This window comes from Carya illinoinensis, chromosome 13, assembly GCF_018687715.1.
Source record: "Carya illinoinensis cultivar Pawnee chromosome 13, C.illinoinensisPawnee_v1, whole genome shotgun sequence".
NCBI lineage: Eukaryota > Viridiplantae > Streptophyta > Magnoliopsida > Fagales > Juglandaceae > Carya > Carya illinoinensis.
The window spans coordinates 34,648,410-34,664,683 of NC_056764.1; positions in this window are offsets into that span (position 1 = coordinate 34,648,410).

Below are 16,274 nucleotides of genomic sequence, written 5' to 3' on the forward strand. Positions count from 1 at the left end.
TGTCTATCATAAAAATAATTTATTCTAAGAAGTCTAGAATTTAATCAACTATTCCATCTAATTTTGGCCTGCCTGCTGTAATCATTATCCTCATTTAGGTGGTTAAAAACATGAAATAAAATTAAAATGAGTTGAATATTCAGTAAAAAATCTATCACAACGTAAGCGTAATGAATTAATGGCTTTCATAAAATTTTTAATGCTGAAAACTTAAAATCATGATCATTCATACATATCTTTATGGTATGCATGAATTATCTTACTTATCTAATTTATCTGACTAATCATACTTATTTGACTAGCTAATACACTTAATACACTTAACTATGTATGCGAGGTTATACACCGGCCCCACATCCTGTGGTCATAAGGGGAATCGTTAATAATATTTTAGCATACTATAGTAAACCATGTTTAGGTCCATGGCTTGCACATCTACCAATAAATCCCATTGGTATCATGCATCTGAATGAGCATCTTATTAACCGGTTTAATCTTATCTTACACTTGAACATAAGAAAGCTTACATGCCTTATGCAATGTGAGAATGACATACATGATACGTACATAATTATAAATGTTGAATTAAATATGCTGTGGAATTAATATGATCATGGACTATGATGAAAGACATGCTCGCACAACTCATGACATATGTGATACATAAAAGGTAGCTATCAAAGAATAGACTTTAATAATAATTTGTCTAAACTAACAAATATGCGTTGACCCTAATTTATGATCCAGCTACTTATCTTGAAATGTTGATTATAAATATTCTCTTCGTAACTCGACACCTAACTAAAGTACTATACATTACTAAAAATTCAAGGAAATCGTATCATAACGTTTTATTTCATTATTAAATAAATATTGTGGAGAATAACAATTTTAATAATTATTCTGTTATACAAAAATCGTCAAAGACTAATCTCATATAATTAATTAAATACTAATAACATATTTTGACTTTCAACTTGTAATTTAGTAAAGTATTTAAGTTTTATACAAATCCGTTAACACAATTCGTGAAATCTACATTCATAAAACATGCTAAATTTTCTTATGAGCAACATAATTATTCAATTTAACAAGAAATCTAATAAACACTAATACCATTTAAATATTCTTAACATTTTTTTTTTCATTTGCTAATTATTACTATAATAGAATAATTTTATCAAAACCTGTCAACTTAATAGCAAAAATTCATTTCAATTATTAAAATTGATCATAATTAAAATCTAAATCTTTGTAATTTATTACTATGATCAAATCATAAATTAATACTTGGCAAAATATGTTAAACCCTTAATATTTATGTACATATAAATTTGTTGGGCTAATATTTTCCCAAGTAAATCGAAGCCCATGTAACACATAATACAATGGTTTGTAGTAAAATTATAACCAAGCCCAACATAAAATTCAATCCCATATGAGTCCAAGCCCATTTAAAATAGTTTTGAAATAACCAATATAAGTCCATTGAAACTCAAGTTGAGATTGGAACAAGCCCGCTAGACAAAAGCACATTTAAAAAGGTTAGAGTCATGCTAGTATTAACATAAATTATGAAGGGGCATAAATGGAAAGGCTGAAAATAAAAAGGAAAGCAACCATGACAATCGGTGAACTACATTCACTGGAGAGGGTCGTGTGATAGACTCACAGAGAGAGGAGGAGAGGCACGACGAGGTTGGTGGCTTGAGCCAAAAATTGATGCGTACTTAGCTTCCCACATGTGTGGTGGACAAACTATGGAGAGAGAGAGAGAGAGAGAGAGAGAGAGAGAGAGAGAGAGAGAGAGAGAGAGAGAGAGAGAGAGAGAGAGAGAGAGAAATGTCGGGTGGTGTCAACCGTGATGCAACAGAGCCGAGGGAGAGGAGAGACGGTGGTTGTGGACTTACTGAGATGGTGCTAGATTGTCATGAACCCTAGAAGAAGGGGATGGAAGACAAAAGTGAAGAAGTGTTGAACTGGAAGGAGATTACGAAGTGATGCTAAGGATCTAGGGATGACATTGTTTGTTGAAGAAATGAAGTGCAGTGGACCAGGGAACGTAACGTTTCAGTTATTTATGCAAGGCTTGTCATTTGAATAAAGTGATACATGGTGTTTTGGTTAATTAGTAGGAGTCTATCATTTTGTATGTTAAACGTAGGTTTGAGATTAAAAGCTAAACATTTCATTTTAGTGTCTGTTATTTTATGTTGAGTTAGTAGAGGTCAAGTTAGAAAAGTCCAAAGTTTGTTATAAAACGTAGATGGGGACAATCCATTTCAGTGGATATTCAAGGCCTCACAGTATTTTGAATATTATCAAACAACCCAAGCACAGTGTATGCTAATTTCTTCCTATTACATGGAAGGGAAAACTCTAGTTTGGTACCAACATGTTGTAGATACAGCACAATTTAACAACTGGGAGACCTTGGTCCGTGCAATTCTGGTGCACTTTGGACTAACAACTTACGACGATCCAATGGAGACACTTACTCATCTTGTATAGACTTCCACAGTAGCATATTATAAGGCTCAATTTAAGGCTCTTTCAAGTAGACTAAGAAGACTCTCAGACCACCCCCTACTAAGTTGTTTCTTAGTGGGTTAAAGGATGAAATCAGGTTACCTCTATGTGTGTTCAACCCTCTAAATCTGAATGCTGCATTTGGACTAGCTCTTATCCAAGAAGAATTTATGGCAAGTACTAGGAGAACTGTCAAGTTAAGTCCCGGGAAGGCAATTGTATCATCGGGAACTTACACTAGGAGCAGCAACTAGTGGAGTGAAGTGAGTACAAAGGTGCATAAATTTAACCCTAAAAAGATTTCATCACTTTCAATGCATGAGAAACGTCGAGTTTTCGTTATCATTGTGAAGAAAAGTGGAGTCAAGCCCACGTGTGTAAAACACTTAAGCTCTATCTATTACTCGGTAATGATGAACTAGGGGGAAATGGTGAAAAAAGAGAGAGGTAGTTCCAGATTTTAGTAGTGAATGGGGCATCAAATCAAATACTGAAAGTGGAACCTAAAATTTCACTTAATGACATTACTGGCATAGGGAGTGCTAAAACTATGCAGGTGATGGGGAAGATTGGGATGGAGCATGTTGTGATTCTGGTGGATTCTGGTAGCACATATAATTTCTTAGACTCTTCAATTGCTAAGAAAACTAGGCTGGTAGTTGACAAGTCTCAGAAAGTTGCAGTGAAAATAGCAAATGGGCAAGTCCTCGACAGTAAAGGGCATTCCAAGGTAGTCAAAACAACAATTCAAGGTACTCATTTCAACCCTTCTTTCTATGTGTTGTCTTTGGGTGGTTGTGATGTGGTCCTAGGAATGAAGTGACTGGAGGTGCAATTGGTGGTATTGGGATTGAAGGAATTGACAAATGAGGGAAGTAATAAGTTAGTCATCACTTCGGTGAGTAGAAGCAAAGGGCTAGTGTTACATTTAATGGGGGGAGAGAACAGTGGCAAAAAAATTCAGTGGGAAGAGGATGTACAAAAAATTCTCACTAAGTTTAAGGGAATTTTTGAAGTCCCGAAGGGGTTACCACCCTCGAGGGAACAATGCCATAAAAGCATTTTAAAAGAAAGGACTCAACCAATAACTACAAGACCTTATCACTACCCACATTACCAAAAGGCTGAGATTGAGAAAATAGTTGTCGAGTTGCTGGAGATAGGGGTAGTAAGACCCAGTACCAGCCCATTTTCTTCTCCTATGTTATTGGTGCGTAAGGCATATGGGAGTTGGCATATATATGTAGATTATAGGACACTTAACTAAGAGATGGTTAAGGACAAATTTTTAATTCCAGTGATTGACGAATTATTGGATGAATTTTATGGGTTGGTGGTTTTCTCAAAACTGGACTTAAGGTCCAGATACCACCAAATTAGAGAAGTACCCGAGGATGTGGAAAAAAGGGCATTTCAGATGCATGAGGGACACTATGAGTTCCTAGTGATACTGTTTGGGTTGACTAATGCTCTAAAGACTTTCAAGGGTTGATGAACCATGTGTTTAGGCCATATTTGAGGAGATTTGTACTAGTATTCTTTGACGTTCTACTAGAGTACAACAAAGGGTGGGTTGAACACTTAGAGCACCTGGAGAAGGTGCTGAAAGTTTTAAGAGGAAACCAATTGTATGCGAAATTGTCTAAATTTCAATTTGGGGTACTGGAAATTGATTACTTGGGGCATGTGATAAATGCAAAAGGGGTAATGGCTGACTCAAGCAAGGTGAGTGCAATGCTAGAGTGGCCTGTTCCAGCAAATGTGAAATCTCTGAGAGGTTTTTTGGGCGCTATGGGGTATTACTGTAAGTTTAGTAAAAATTATAGAACCATTGCTGCCCCACTTACATATTTGTTGAAAAACAATTTGTTTCTGTGGAAAGAAGAAGCTTTGAGGGCCTTTAATGAGTTGAAGTCAGCAGTAACCAGACCCTAGTCCTTAAGTTTCCAGCCTTTTACTATTGAGTGTGACGCTAGTGGGAAGGGGATGGGAGCAGTTCTAACGCAGTTAGGACAAGCCCTTACTTATATGAGCAAGGCACTCAAGGGTACAACCCTTCTCTTATCAACCTATGAGAAGGAACTCTTAGCCTTGGTCACTACAGTGCGAAAGTGGAGGCCTTATCATTTAGGCCAGTCGTTTGTGGTGAAAACTGACCAGCATGCTTTAAAATTTCTGTTGGAACAACGGGTTGGGATTGTGGCTCAACAAAAGTGGGTGAGCAAATTGATGGGTTATGATTTTTTAATTACTTATAAAGGGCAAGGAGACTCTAGTTGTCGATGTCTTATCGAGAAAAGGGGAGGAAGGTGAGATTATGGAGCGGTCACTAGCTATGATAACTTTCTCGAGCCTTGATTGGTTGGCTGAGTTAAAGGGTAGTTATGAAGAGTCTGATGAGGTTAAGGAGATCATTAAACAGTTGCAAGAGAACATGGATCCCCCCAAGGGATATCAATTATAGCAGGGGTTGTTATTAAGGAAGGGAAGGATTGTGCCTGACTCTTCATTCAAGAGTAAGGTAATGCATTATATTCATGGCCACCCTTTTAGGGGGCATTTGGGGTTACTTGAAGACCTACCAAAGAGCTAAGAGAGATTTCTATTGGAAAATGATGAATAAGGACCTAAAGAAACTAGTTCAGGAGTGTTGCATTTGTCAAATAGTGAAATATGAAAACCAACAGGGTTGCCACAACCCTTATGATTAGTTCCAAAGCAGGCTTGGACCCACATTTCTATGGATTTCATAGGGAGGCTGCTCATGTCTCAAAGTCATAATGTGATTTTAGTTGTAATTGAAAGGTTTACAAAATTTGACCACTTCACACCTCTCTTTAATCCTTACACAGCTTTTGTAGTGGCCACTTTTTTTCTTGAATCACGTTTTTAAATTGCATGGTCTTCCCCAAACCATTGTCACTAATAGGGACCTAGTGTTTGTAAGTTCATTTTGGAAGGTTTTTTTTCTTGCTGCAGGGAACTACACTCAACCACAATTTTGCATACCACATGTAGACCGATGGTTAAACAGAGGCCCTAAACAAATGCGTGGAGGGTTACCTAAGGTGCTACGCAGGCCAGAAACCTCAGAAATGGTGTTGGTCAAATGGATCGGTGCAAATCAAATGGACAACACATGGGATAATTCATGAAAGCTCCAACAGCAATACCCGCACCTTGTGGGCAAGTTGCAGTGAAGAATGGAGGAATTATCAAGAACCCTAGATGTAAAAATGGGAAGGAAGACAAAAGTGAAGTGAAGTGTTGAACTGGAAGGGTATTTACAAAGTGATGCTAAGGATCTTGGGACGACGTTGTTTGTTCAAGAAATGAAGTGTAGTGGACCAATGAACGCAGTGTTTCAGTTACTGATGCAAGGCTTGTCATTTGAATAAAGTGATACGTGGTGTTTTGGTTAATTAGTAGGAGTGTGCCGTTTTGTATATCAAATGCAAGTTTGAGATTAAAAGCTAAACATTTTGTTTTAGTATTTGTTATTTTATGCTGAGTCAATACAGGTCAAGTTAGAGAAGTCCAAAGCTTGTTTTGAAACATAGAAAGGTCTGAGTATATGTAGTGGGAAATTTACAGGAAACACATTCTAGAATATTCTTGTACCCAAATCTATAAGGTGGTTGGAATTGCTGCAAGCAATTCCGTATGCTTATCATATGAACTTCCATTACACTGTTCTTCCATTGATTCCATGAGTGTGTGAGTGTTTTTGGGTAAGGAGCTTAATAGTAACAGGAGGTGGTTGACCGGCAGTCTCTCTGCTTGACCGAGTGGTGTTTCGACTTCTTAAGGTGGTAAAAAACAAACAAAGGAGAAACATGTAGAGGTTACCCATGGTAGAGAGAGAGAGAGAGAGAGAGAGAGAGAGAGAGAGAGAGAGAGAGAGAGGGGGGGAGGGAAGCCATCGTGACGCTGGTGGCTTGAGCGGTGATTTTCTATAGAGGTTGGAAGGTTGTGGAGGGATGCAACTTGTTGGTTTGCCATGCTTGGAGGATGGGTTGTGTTTGTTTTTGTTGTATAAGAATAGGGATGCATCGGTAGATAGCGGTTGTTGCTCGCCTATGGAGGAGATATGGTGGCTTGCTGGGGCATGTGTGGAGGCTTGCAGTTTTATTTTTCGTGTATGGCTCAATCTTGGGTGGCTGGGGTTGGCGTCAACATGTGTTGTAGCTTGCTTCTTGGTTTGGATATGGAGCATGCTTGCTGTGGAGGAACCCTAAGGAGGGACTCGGAAAGTGGTTGCTAGGTGCTGTGGTGATTAGGCTCTTGCGGAAGGGAAACTGATATGCCGTTCGTGACTGGGCTGACATGCATGTGTATAGACTTAGTATTTATATACGTATTATAATCATAACCCTAGAGCAGAGGAAAAGACGACATGTGCATGGGCTACGTGGTTGGGTACGTATTTTAGGCTTGAAGCTTCGACCTTTTTTGGTCCAACAAGTTTCAAAAGTTTGCCAATAATTTCATGAATTAAGTCACTTAATAAGCCTAATAAGTTAGGCTTAGATTTCAAAATGAGCCCAACTTGTTCGATAACATTTTGGGCTTACAACTAATTTCTTGGGCCTTATACCGATTAAGTATAAGCACACTTGGTCTCTAAATATTATTTGGGCTTTAAACCTAAGTATTGAGCCTAATAAAAATTCTCTAATCCACCATAATAATTTTGGGTCCATGCTTATCCAAAAACTGAAAATAAAATTGTCATTAGAATATTGGGTCAGGTTGTTACAGTCTCACATATTCTTTTTGCTGATGAAAAAAAGTTTATTTTCATTGAGACTAAGCAAGATCATCTTCGGTCTTTGAGATCCCTCTTGTTATGTTTTGAAGTTGTTTCTAGTCTTAGAATTAATTTATCTAAGCCTGGAATAGTTTATGTGGATCCTATATTGAATATTTTGGATTTAGCTAATATTTTGGGTTGTAAGGTTTCATCATTACCTATGAGATATCTTGGTCTTCCGTCTTCCCATGGGTGCTCCACACAAATCATTGATGATTGAGATGGTGTGGTTTGAGAAGATTGAAATGAGGTTGGGTAGTTGGAAAATGATATTTTTTTCCAAAGGGGGAATAATTACTTTGATTAGTATGTTATGTAACATTCCAACATATTTCCTTTCTTTTTTTCCTTTGCCTGTATGGGTGGCCAACAAAATTGAAAGTATTTTTCAGAATTTCTTGTAGGGTGGTAATGGGAGGAACAAAAGTTACATTTTCTAAGTTGGCACAAGATTTGCTCTCCAGTTTTTTGTGGAGGGTTGGAGATTCAAAATTTGAGGCTTTTCAACAAAGCTTTATTTGGGAAATAGTTAGGGCAGTATCACCTTGAGAGGGATACTTTATGGAGAAACATTATTGATGTTAGATATGGGGGGATGTGAGGGAATTGGTGTTCTTATGAAGTTAGGGGAGTGTATGAGGTGGGTTTGTGGAAGTATATTTGGAATGGTTGGGGTGAATTTGTTAATGTTAATTATAAACCGGGTGATGGAATGAGGATTAAGTTTTGGCACGATATTTTGTGTGGAGATTCAACTTTTAAGAATGTTTATCATTTCCTCTTTAGTATTGTAAGAGGTCAAGAAGCTGTAGTGGCTAATTCCTTAATTTAAAAAAAAAAATAATCTTCAATGGAAACTATATTTTATTAGAGACGTGCATGATTAGGAAGTGAATGTCTTTTCTGATTTTTTTGGAAAACTATATGACACAAAGATTGTGCAAGGAAGGGAGGACAACTTGCTGTGGATTCACATTGGTAATTCTAGATTTTCGATTAGCTTCTTTTTACGAGGTGTTATCTAGTTACTATGTCAATAAATTCTCTTGGAAGAGCATTTGGAAATCTCAGATGCATAGTAAGGTTGCATTGTTTTGTTGGTTGTCATCTCTTAGAAAGATATTGACCATAGATAATTTGCGAAGGCGTGGATTATTTGATGTGGATTTGTGCTTCATGTGTAAGAAAGATGATGAATCGGTTGGCAACATTTTTCTTCATTGTGAGGTGACTAAGGGCTCATTTGGATATTGAGATGATATGATTTGAGATAAAAATTGTATACATAAATAGTAGTGAAATGGTTTGTGAATAGTAGTAAAATAGTTTGAGTTAACATATTTTAAGGGGTTTTGGGAAATGAGAGAAAATATTGAATAAAAGATATTATAAAGTTAAAATATTGTTAGCTTATAATTTTTTAATATAATTTTTGTTTTAGGATTTGAAAAAGTTGAATTGTTTTGTGTTTTGTTTGAAAGTTTGGAAAAGTTGTAATGATTAGGTAATTATTAGATGAAAAAGTTAAAAATTTAAAATTGAAAGTATTTATGTTTGAGTGATATTTGAATGATGAGATAAGATTTCTCAACATACAAACCAGCCCTAAGTCTTTGTGGGATGAGATCTTTGATAGGATGAGTATTGCTTGGGTGTTGCCTAAGCAAGTAGTGGACCTTCTTGCATTTGGCAAGGTTTTAAGGGGAGTTGTCACATTGTTGCCATATGAAAAATGATTCATTCATGTTTGATGTGGTGCTTATGGTTGTAAAAGAATGTGTGGTACTTTGAAGATAAAGAACGTTTGATGGGAGCACTTAGGGAGTTTTTCTTAGTACTTTATGTTTTTGAGCTAAATCTCTTTTGCTCTTGTATTGAATGGAAATAATCTTCATGATTTATTAACCATTCAAGTTCCTAGCTTATATTTAGGTGTTTTCTCTTGTATATTTCCTATGTACTTGGGCTATGTTTATATACTAGTAAAAAAAAAATTCTTATTACTTATAATATATATACATAGATATAATAAATCTTTTAATGCATTTTGTGAGCTTTTGGAGACAGTGAGGTTGCTTTTGCTTCTGCAAGTTACCATAGAGAAGTTGTGAGGCTACACATTTAGGACTTCAACCACGTGGTTTCAATGTAATGTTATCACCCAAGACGTTTCGACCCGGATTTCAAAAATTAATTGAAAATCCGAATATCGAAATTGTGCCCAATTTTGTTTTCCCTCTTGTTTTGCCCAATCTCCAATCTTCATTTCTCTCCTCACCATCTCTTTTCTTTTGTCTCATGTTTCACCAAATTTTATAGGGTTTCATGTCTTTGTAGATCTTGTTTCCATAGGATCCTACTTTGAAACTCCATACGATGTGAAATCAGCCATATCTGTTTGGGTTCTTTCTTTTCTTTCTATCTGGATGATTTTCTGGTGAAGAAAAGGACGATAGTAGCCAAAACCAAATCTACATCCACATCCTCTGAAAAATCCCTAACTCATCATCATATAAATAAATACATAACTAGTTTTCAATTCATTTCATGTGGGTTATTATTCAATTTCGTGATTCACTACCCTAAGAAGATGTGATGGCTCAATGGTAAAGATGTGTTGTTTTAAAGATATGAGTTTAAAACTCCATAGCTGCACTTTGAAGATTTAATTTTAACAAAAATGTGATAGGCTTAGAGGCCTAAGAGGCACACGACCCAATTGAATCAGTGGCATGGGTGTCTTTCAAACTAGTGACCTTCCTTGGGGTAGGGAGGCACCCAACCACTTGAACATGCATGCTTCTTGGTCATTAAGTGAAACATTATGTCCTTTAAAGTAATGGCTGCAAGTTGAAAAGTCAAAAGTTGTGATTTGTCAAAAGATGCCGCTTCAATCTCTCTAAATAGAGGATGAAACTCACGAATTTAATAATTCTATTCTCCCATATTTGCAGTCTTATATACAATCTTGTAGAGAAACTTTGAAAGAAAAAAATTTCAGAATTGCTATCTGCAGTTGATGACTTTGTTTTATCTTAGAGGTAAATTGCTTGTAACCTGGTAGCAAACTCTTTCGAGTCTGGGCAATTATCACTGTAAAGATAGTGATCTATATATCTACAAATTGCATTTATTTTTTCATATTACTGTATTCGCTCAAATTGTTTCAACAATTTTAAGGTGATAATCGTAATGAGATCGTAATCTGATATGATGACTTTCAAGATGATGAATCAAGACTTTGTTAAACTAGATGTGTTTGATGGAACGAATTTTACTCACCAGAATGATAAGTTTATGTTCATTCTAACTACATTGAAGATTTTATATGTTTTGGACTAAACTTGCCAATACTTTTGGGACCCAAATCTCATGACAATGACCAAATCAAAGCGGAATGCAAGAAATGCGAAGAAGATAAAGTGATACGTAGAGGCCAAGCACATTTTGATTACACTTTTTGATCGTTTCTAAAACTTGTTTACCCCAATCAAATCACCAAGAGAGATTTAGGAAGCATTGAAATTCAAGTATAGAACTGAAAAGTAAGGTATAGATAAATTCCTTATTATGAAATATTTTGAATTTACAATAAATGATAATACTTCTTTGATGGATCAAGTCCATGAATTAAAAGTTCTGGTGAATAAACTTCAAGACCTTAATATTGAAGTTTCTAAACCTCTGCAAGTCGGGGTTATTATTCCCAAACTTCCTCCAGACTAGAATAATTATAAAAAGAAACTTATGCACGCAATAAAGATTTCACTATAGAGAAAATTAAAAAACATTTACAAATTGAAGAGGATATTCGAATTTGTGAAAAGAAATTATTTTCTGAAAATCTCTAAAATGAACTTAATTAATGAGAAAAATAAGTTTCAAAATAATTTTGAAAGAAACAAGAGAAATTATAATGATTTTTTAAAAAATGGTGACAATTACAGGAAAATAAAAACTTATTACAATTGCATAAAAAATTGGCACTTTAAGCATGAATGCAGGTACATGAAAAAAATATAAGAAAGAAAACGGAAATCCTAATTATGCAAATCTAATCAAGAATGAGACTTCATAAATTGTGGCCAAAGTCTCTCAGATGTAGATTCACATGATTACAGAGTTAAATATGACTACAACAATCGAGTCTTGTGATTGGTGATATGACTCAGGAGCTACAATCCATGTTTGCAACCAAAGATCTCAATTCAAAGATTATGAAGATGCATCATATGGTCATTTAGTGCTAATTGAAAATCGTAACTCTGCAAAAATTGTAGGAAATGAAATTATGGAACTTCAATTCACTTTTGGGAAGAAACTTATTCTTGTCAATGTTCTCCATGTCCCAAAAATAAATAAAAATCTTGTATATGCGAATTTGCTTTGTAAGAAAGGTGACAAGACCGTAATCAAGCCTGAATAATGTAATTCTTTCCAAGAATGTAGTATTTGTTGGAAAAGGGTACTCTTGTGATGTCATGTTTAAACTAAATATTAATAAAATAAGTTCTGATTCAACTTATATTGTTGAGTCTTGTACTTTGTGGAACAATCGTTTAGCACAGTAAATTTTAAATCTTTAAAGTTGATGTCTAATGATAGTTTAATTCCATATATTCATGAACATGGTGCTAAATGTGAAATTTGTATTCAAGCAAAAATCACAAATTTCACGAAGAAACATTTTCTAAAACTGATAGAAATACACAATTATTAGAACTTTTGCATTTTGATATTTGTGAACTAAATGGTGTTTTAACTAGAGGAGGCAATAGATATTTTTATTAATTTTATTGATTATTTCTCAAGATATACGTATGTATATTTAATGAAAAGTAAGAATGAGGTTTTCAATATGTTCAAATCTTATAAGTTCATTTTTGAAAATCAAAAGGAAAAGAAAATCTTGAATATTTTCCTACTGAAATTATTTTGTATAGTGAAGATAATGACATTATACATCAAACTAGTACACCCTACACCTCACAACAAAATTGTTTAGCAAAAAGAAAAAATAAGACACTATTTAAATTGTTAAATGCTATGATTTTGAATGCAAATTTTTCTTTTAATTTGTGGGGAGAAGCATTGCTCACAACATATCATTTGCATAATAGAATACCTTTTATGAAATTTAAAGTTTCATTATATGAATTGTGGGAATACCTAAGGATATGAGGCTGTTTAATCTTTAATAGAGTTTCAAACCCAAAAGGAACAAAATTAGGTCCAAGGGTAATGAAGAGTGTTTTTGTAGGATATTTTGTTAACTCAAAAGTATAGACTTTTGGATTTGGATTCTAATGTTGTCATAGAATCAAATGATGTATAGTTTATTGAAGATACATTCTATAATGATTATAAAGTAGCGTCAAATCATACTCAAATACCAAAAACTGACTTGAGTCGAAAAAGGAATTGGATAATTCTTAACACATTGACCAACTTGAGGAGAAGTCAAAGAGTAAAAAAAGAGAAAAGTCTGGATCCTGAATTTGTGTCATCTTAGGCAATTGTTTTCATTTTGAAAGGATACACAAATATGTTTTAAACAAGATACTCATTTTATTAAATATAAAATAAGATCTAAAAACATTTAAAGAAATTATAACTTCCAGAGATGTTGCATTTTGGAAAGAGGCAATCAATGATGAAATGATTCTTCAAACTTTTAAGGCTAGATTAGTAGCCAAATGTTTTAAACAAAAAGTGCACATGACTATTTTGATACATATATAGAGTGTCTAAATTTACATCTATTAGACTATTTATGACACTAGCTTCAATATATAACTTGTTTGTATACCAAATGGATGTTAAAATTACTTTCCTAAATGATGAGCTAGATGAAGAAGTGTACATGGAACAGCTGGGAGTATATGTTTTGCATGGGCAAGAAAAGAAAGTTTGCAAATTAATCAAGTCATTATATGGATTAAAGTAAGCATCAAAACAATGGCATAAGAAATTTGATCCGGTAATTTTATCTCATGGATTTAGGCATAATAATGTTGATAAATGTATTTATTATAAATTCACTGACTATTATGGTATATAATATGTCTTTATATAGATGAATTACTTATAATTGAAACAAATATGGAAGGGATATTTGAAACTAAAAGGTATTTGACTTCAAAGTTCAAAATGAAGGACCTCTGAAGTTAATACTATTTTGGGTGTCAACATAAATAAGCATAGTGGGTATGTAGTGTAAAACATATCCCCCCCAACCCCCCCCCCCCCCCGCGTGGGGGGCCCCATAAAAAAATTATAAATGTGATGTATTCTCCAAAATTTTCTAAAATATGTATATACATATAAATGTCTCTAATTGTTTCTTATATGGCCCAAAATTTTATTTAATTTCTATATATCATGTATTAATTATGATGTCGTTTCTTCAAAATTAATTTCTTTGCCCCTAATAATTCTTTCAATTTGATGGGTAAATTAAAAAAAAAAAACTTAAAAACTAAAATTAAATTTATGAGAATAATAAACTTATTAATATGGATCCCAAACTTCTTGATTATATAGTATTAAGCTTCTTAATATGGAACCCAAATTAAAATAAACACTAGAATAATAATTTAAGGTTGATATCTTGTATGAAAAAAAAAAGTTGAAATCTTTTATCCTTTAGAATTCATTAAGCAAGATAAAGAATATTTGAGATCTTAATTGTAACATTATACTTAATGTGACATCAACATATTCAAGTTTGATATGAAACTTGTATAAACTAGTTTACGTACTAGAATGAAAGACGAGTTTATAAAAATTCACCTGTTAGTTATTGTTGAGAACAAAATTTCTAATAATATGATCATTACAAAACTTGATAATGAATGAATATTATTCCATAAAAGACTATTATAAGAAATTTAAAGGGGATGATAAGTTGTGCTTTTTAAAATTTTATTTTTATATGCATATGGAAAATTATATATTTTTCTTTGAAATGAAAGGTCTCTTAAATTAGATAATATTATTGATATATAATTTTTATATTTAGTTATTATCTTACGATTTACTGTGGAACTAAACATAAGATTTATTTCTTTTTATTTTGCATAAATGAAAATTTGGCCCCCCATGTAAAAATGTTTGGTTTCGTCATTGATAATGGGGGCTATGATTTATGTCAATCTCATTATATTGAGAAAATATTTCTTAAATTGCAACATTTAGGAATTAAAGAAACAAACACCCCATATGATTTTTCATTTAAATTACCTAAGAATGCTGGCAGAGTAGTTGCTCAGTTAGAATATGCTAGTGCAATCGGTAGTTTAATATATGCAATGCATTTTACTAGGCCATATATTTCCTTTGCAGTATGTAAACTTTATAGATATACAGGTCATCCTATTATATATGGAGTATTGGAAAGGAATTGATAGAATCCTTGGGTACCTTAAAAGAACTAATTCGTTAGGATTGTATTATACCAAATTTCTACTGTACTAGAAGGATATTGTGATGCTAGTTGGATTACCAGTGCAAGTGATAACAAGACTACGCCTTGTCGGGTTTTCATTTTTGGTATTGTAGTTGTTTCCTAGGCTTATAAGAAACAAATGTTTATTCCACATTCCACAATGGAACATGTATTTGTAGTTTTGGTGACAGTGGACAAAAAGGCAAAATGATTGAGGAATTTTTTATTTGACATAAAGTTGTGGCCACAACCGATGTCAGCCATATCTTTGCGCCGTGATAATGAAGTTAATATGTTTAGGACTTTACTATAATGGAAAATCTAGACATATGAGCTTGAGAAATGAATATGTCAAGCAATTAATAAGTGATGGTATTATCACTATTGTATATGTGTGGTCAAGTAAAAACTTGGTGGATCCTTTTACAAATGGATTCTCAAGAGATTTGGTGAATAGTACATATAGTAGAATGAGTTTGAAACCTTTCTTTTAAAATTCACTTGTAATAAAAACCTAACCTTACACTATTTATAAATAATCTATCGTTTAAAGGGTAATAACAAGTTACAGTTATGTGGTTGAGACAACACTGAAATTTAATTTAATATGTGAAACCTTTCCAAGATGGTCAGTGTTGACTATTACGCTAAATGAAGGATGAGTATTATGCTCTTAATGAAGTTCAATAATTGTATAAGTGTTTGAAGTAATGGAGAGACAAAAGGAATTTTACCTATGTGAAAATAAGAGGTGGAGACAACTTCTAGCAAAAGTTTAAGATTTACTTTTGTAAATATTCATGAATGTTAGGATGAAGCATATGAATCAATGCAAATAATTGGTAAGTTATCTTGCTAAAATTGGATGGAATCATGTGTGTGTATTTCCGTTCTTAACATATAAAGTCTTGGTTTAAGCTTAGGCTACCATTGACTTTGTTAGGAATTTGAGATACAAAAATTGAAGGTTTAAGACAAAAGAGACCTTCCTGCAAACATGAGGATATAATTATTTGGCTGAAAATTTAATATTGCAATCTAAGTGGGGGATTGTTATATTTATTGTATATTACGATATTAAATGTGCAGATTTATTGACAAGTGATTGCCCACTCTTAAAAAAAAATGTGCAAATTTATTGAATGTAAGTTATTATTTAATTTATTTCATGAATTGCTACTACAAAGAGCTATGATGGCTTAGTGATAAGGATGTGTTGTTTCAAAGGGGATGACTTTGAAACTCCATGACTACACTTTGATGATTTAATTTTAACGAGTGTTACATCCCAATTTGAACATCTCCTTGAAGAAACAACAAATTTCTTCAACAACTTCTACAAAATATGGTCCACGTCTCTCTTATTTTGAGCTTGAGAAAAAGGTCGAACTTGTTGCAAAAACAAAGGAAGAAATTGATATATATTAATCTTCATACAATTACAGTACAACCTCATTGAGTATATATACATGTTACATATGAATT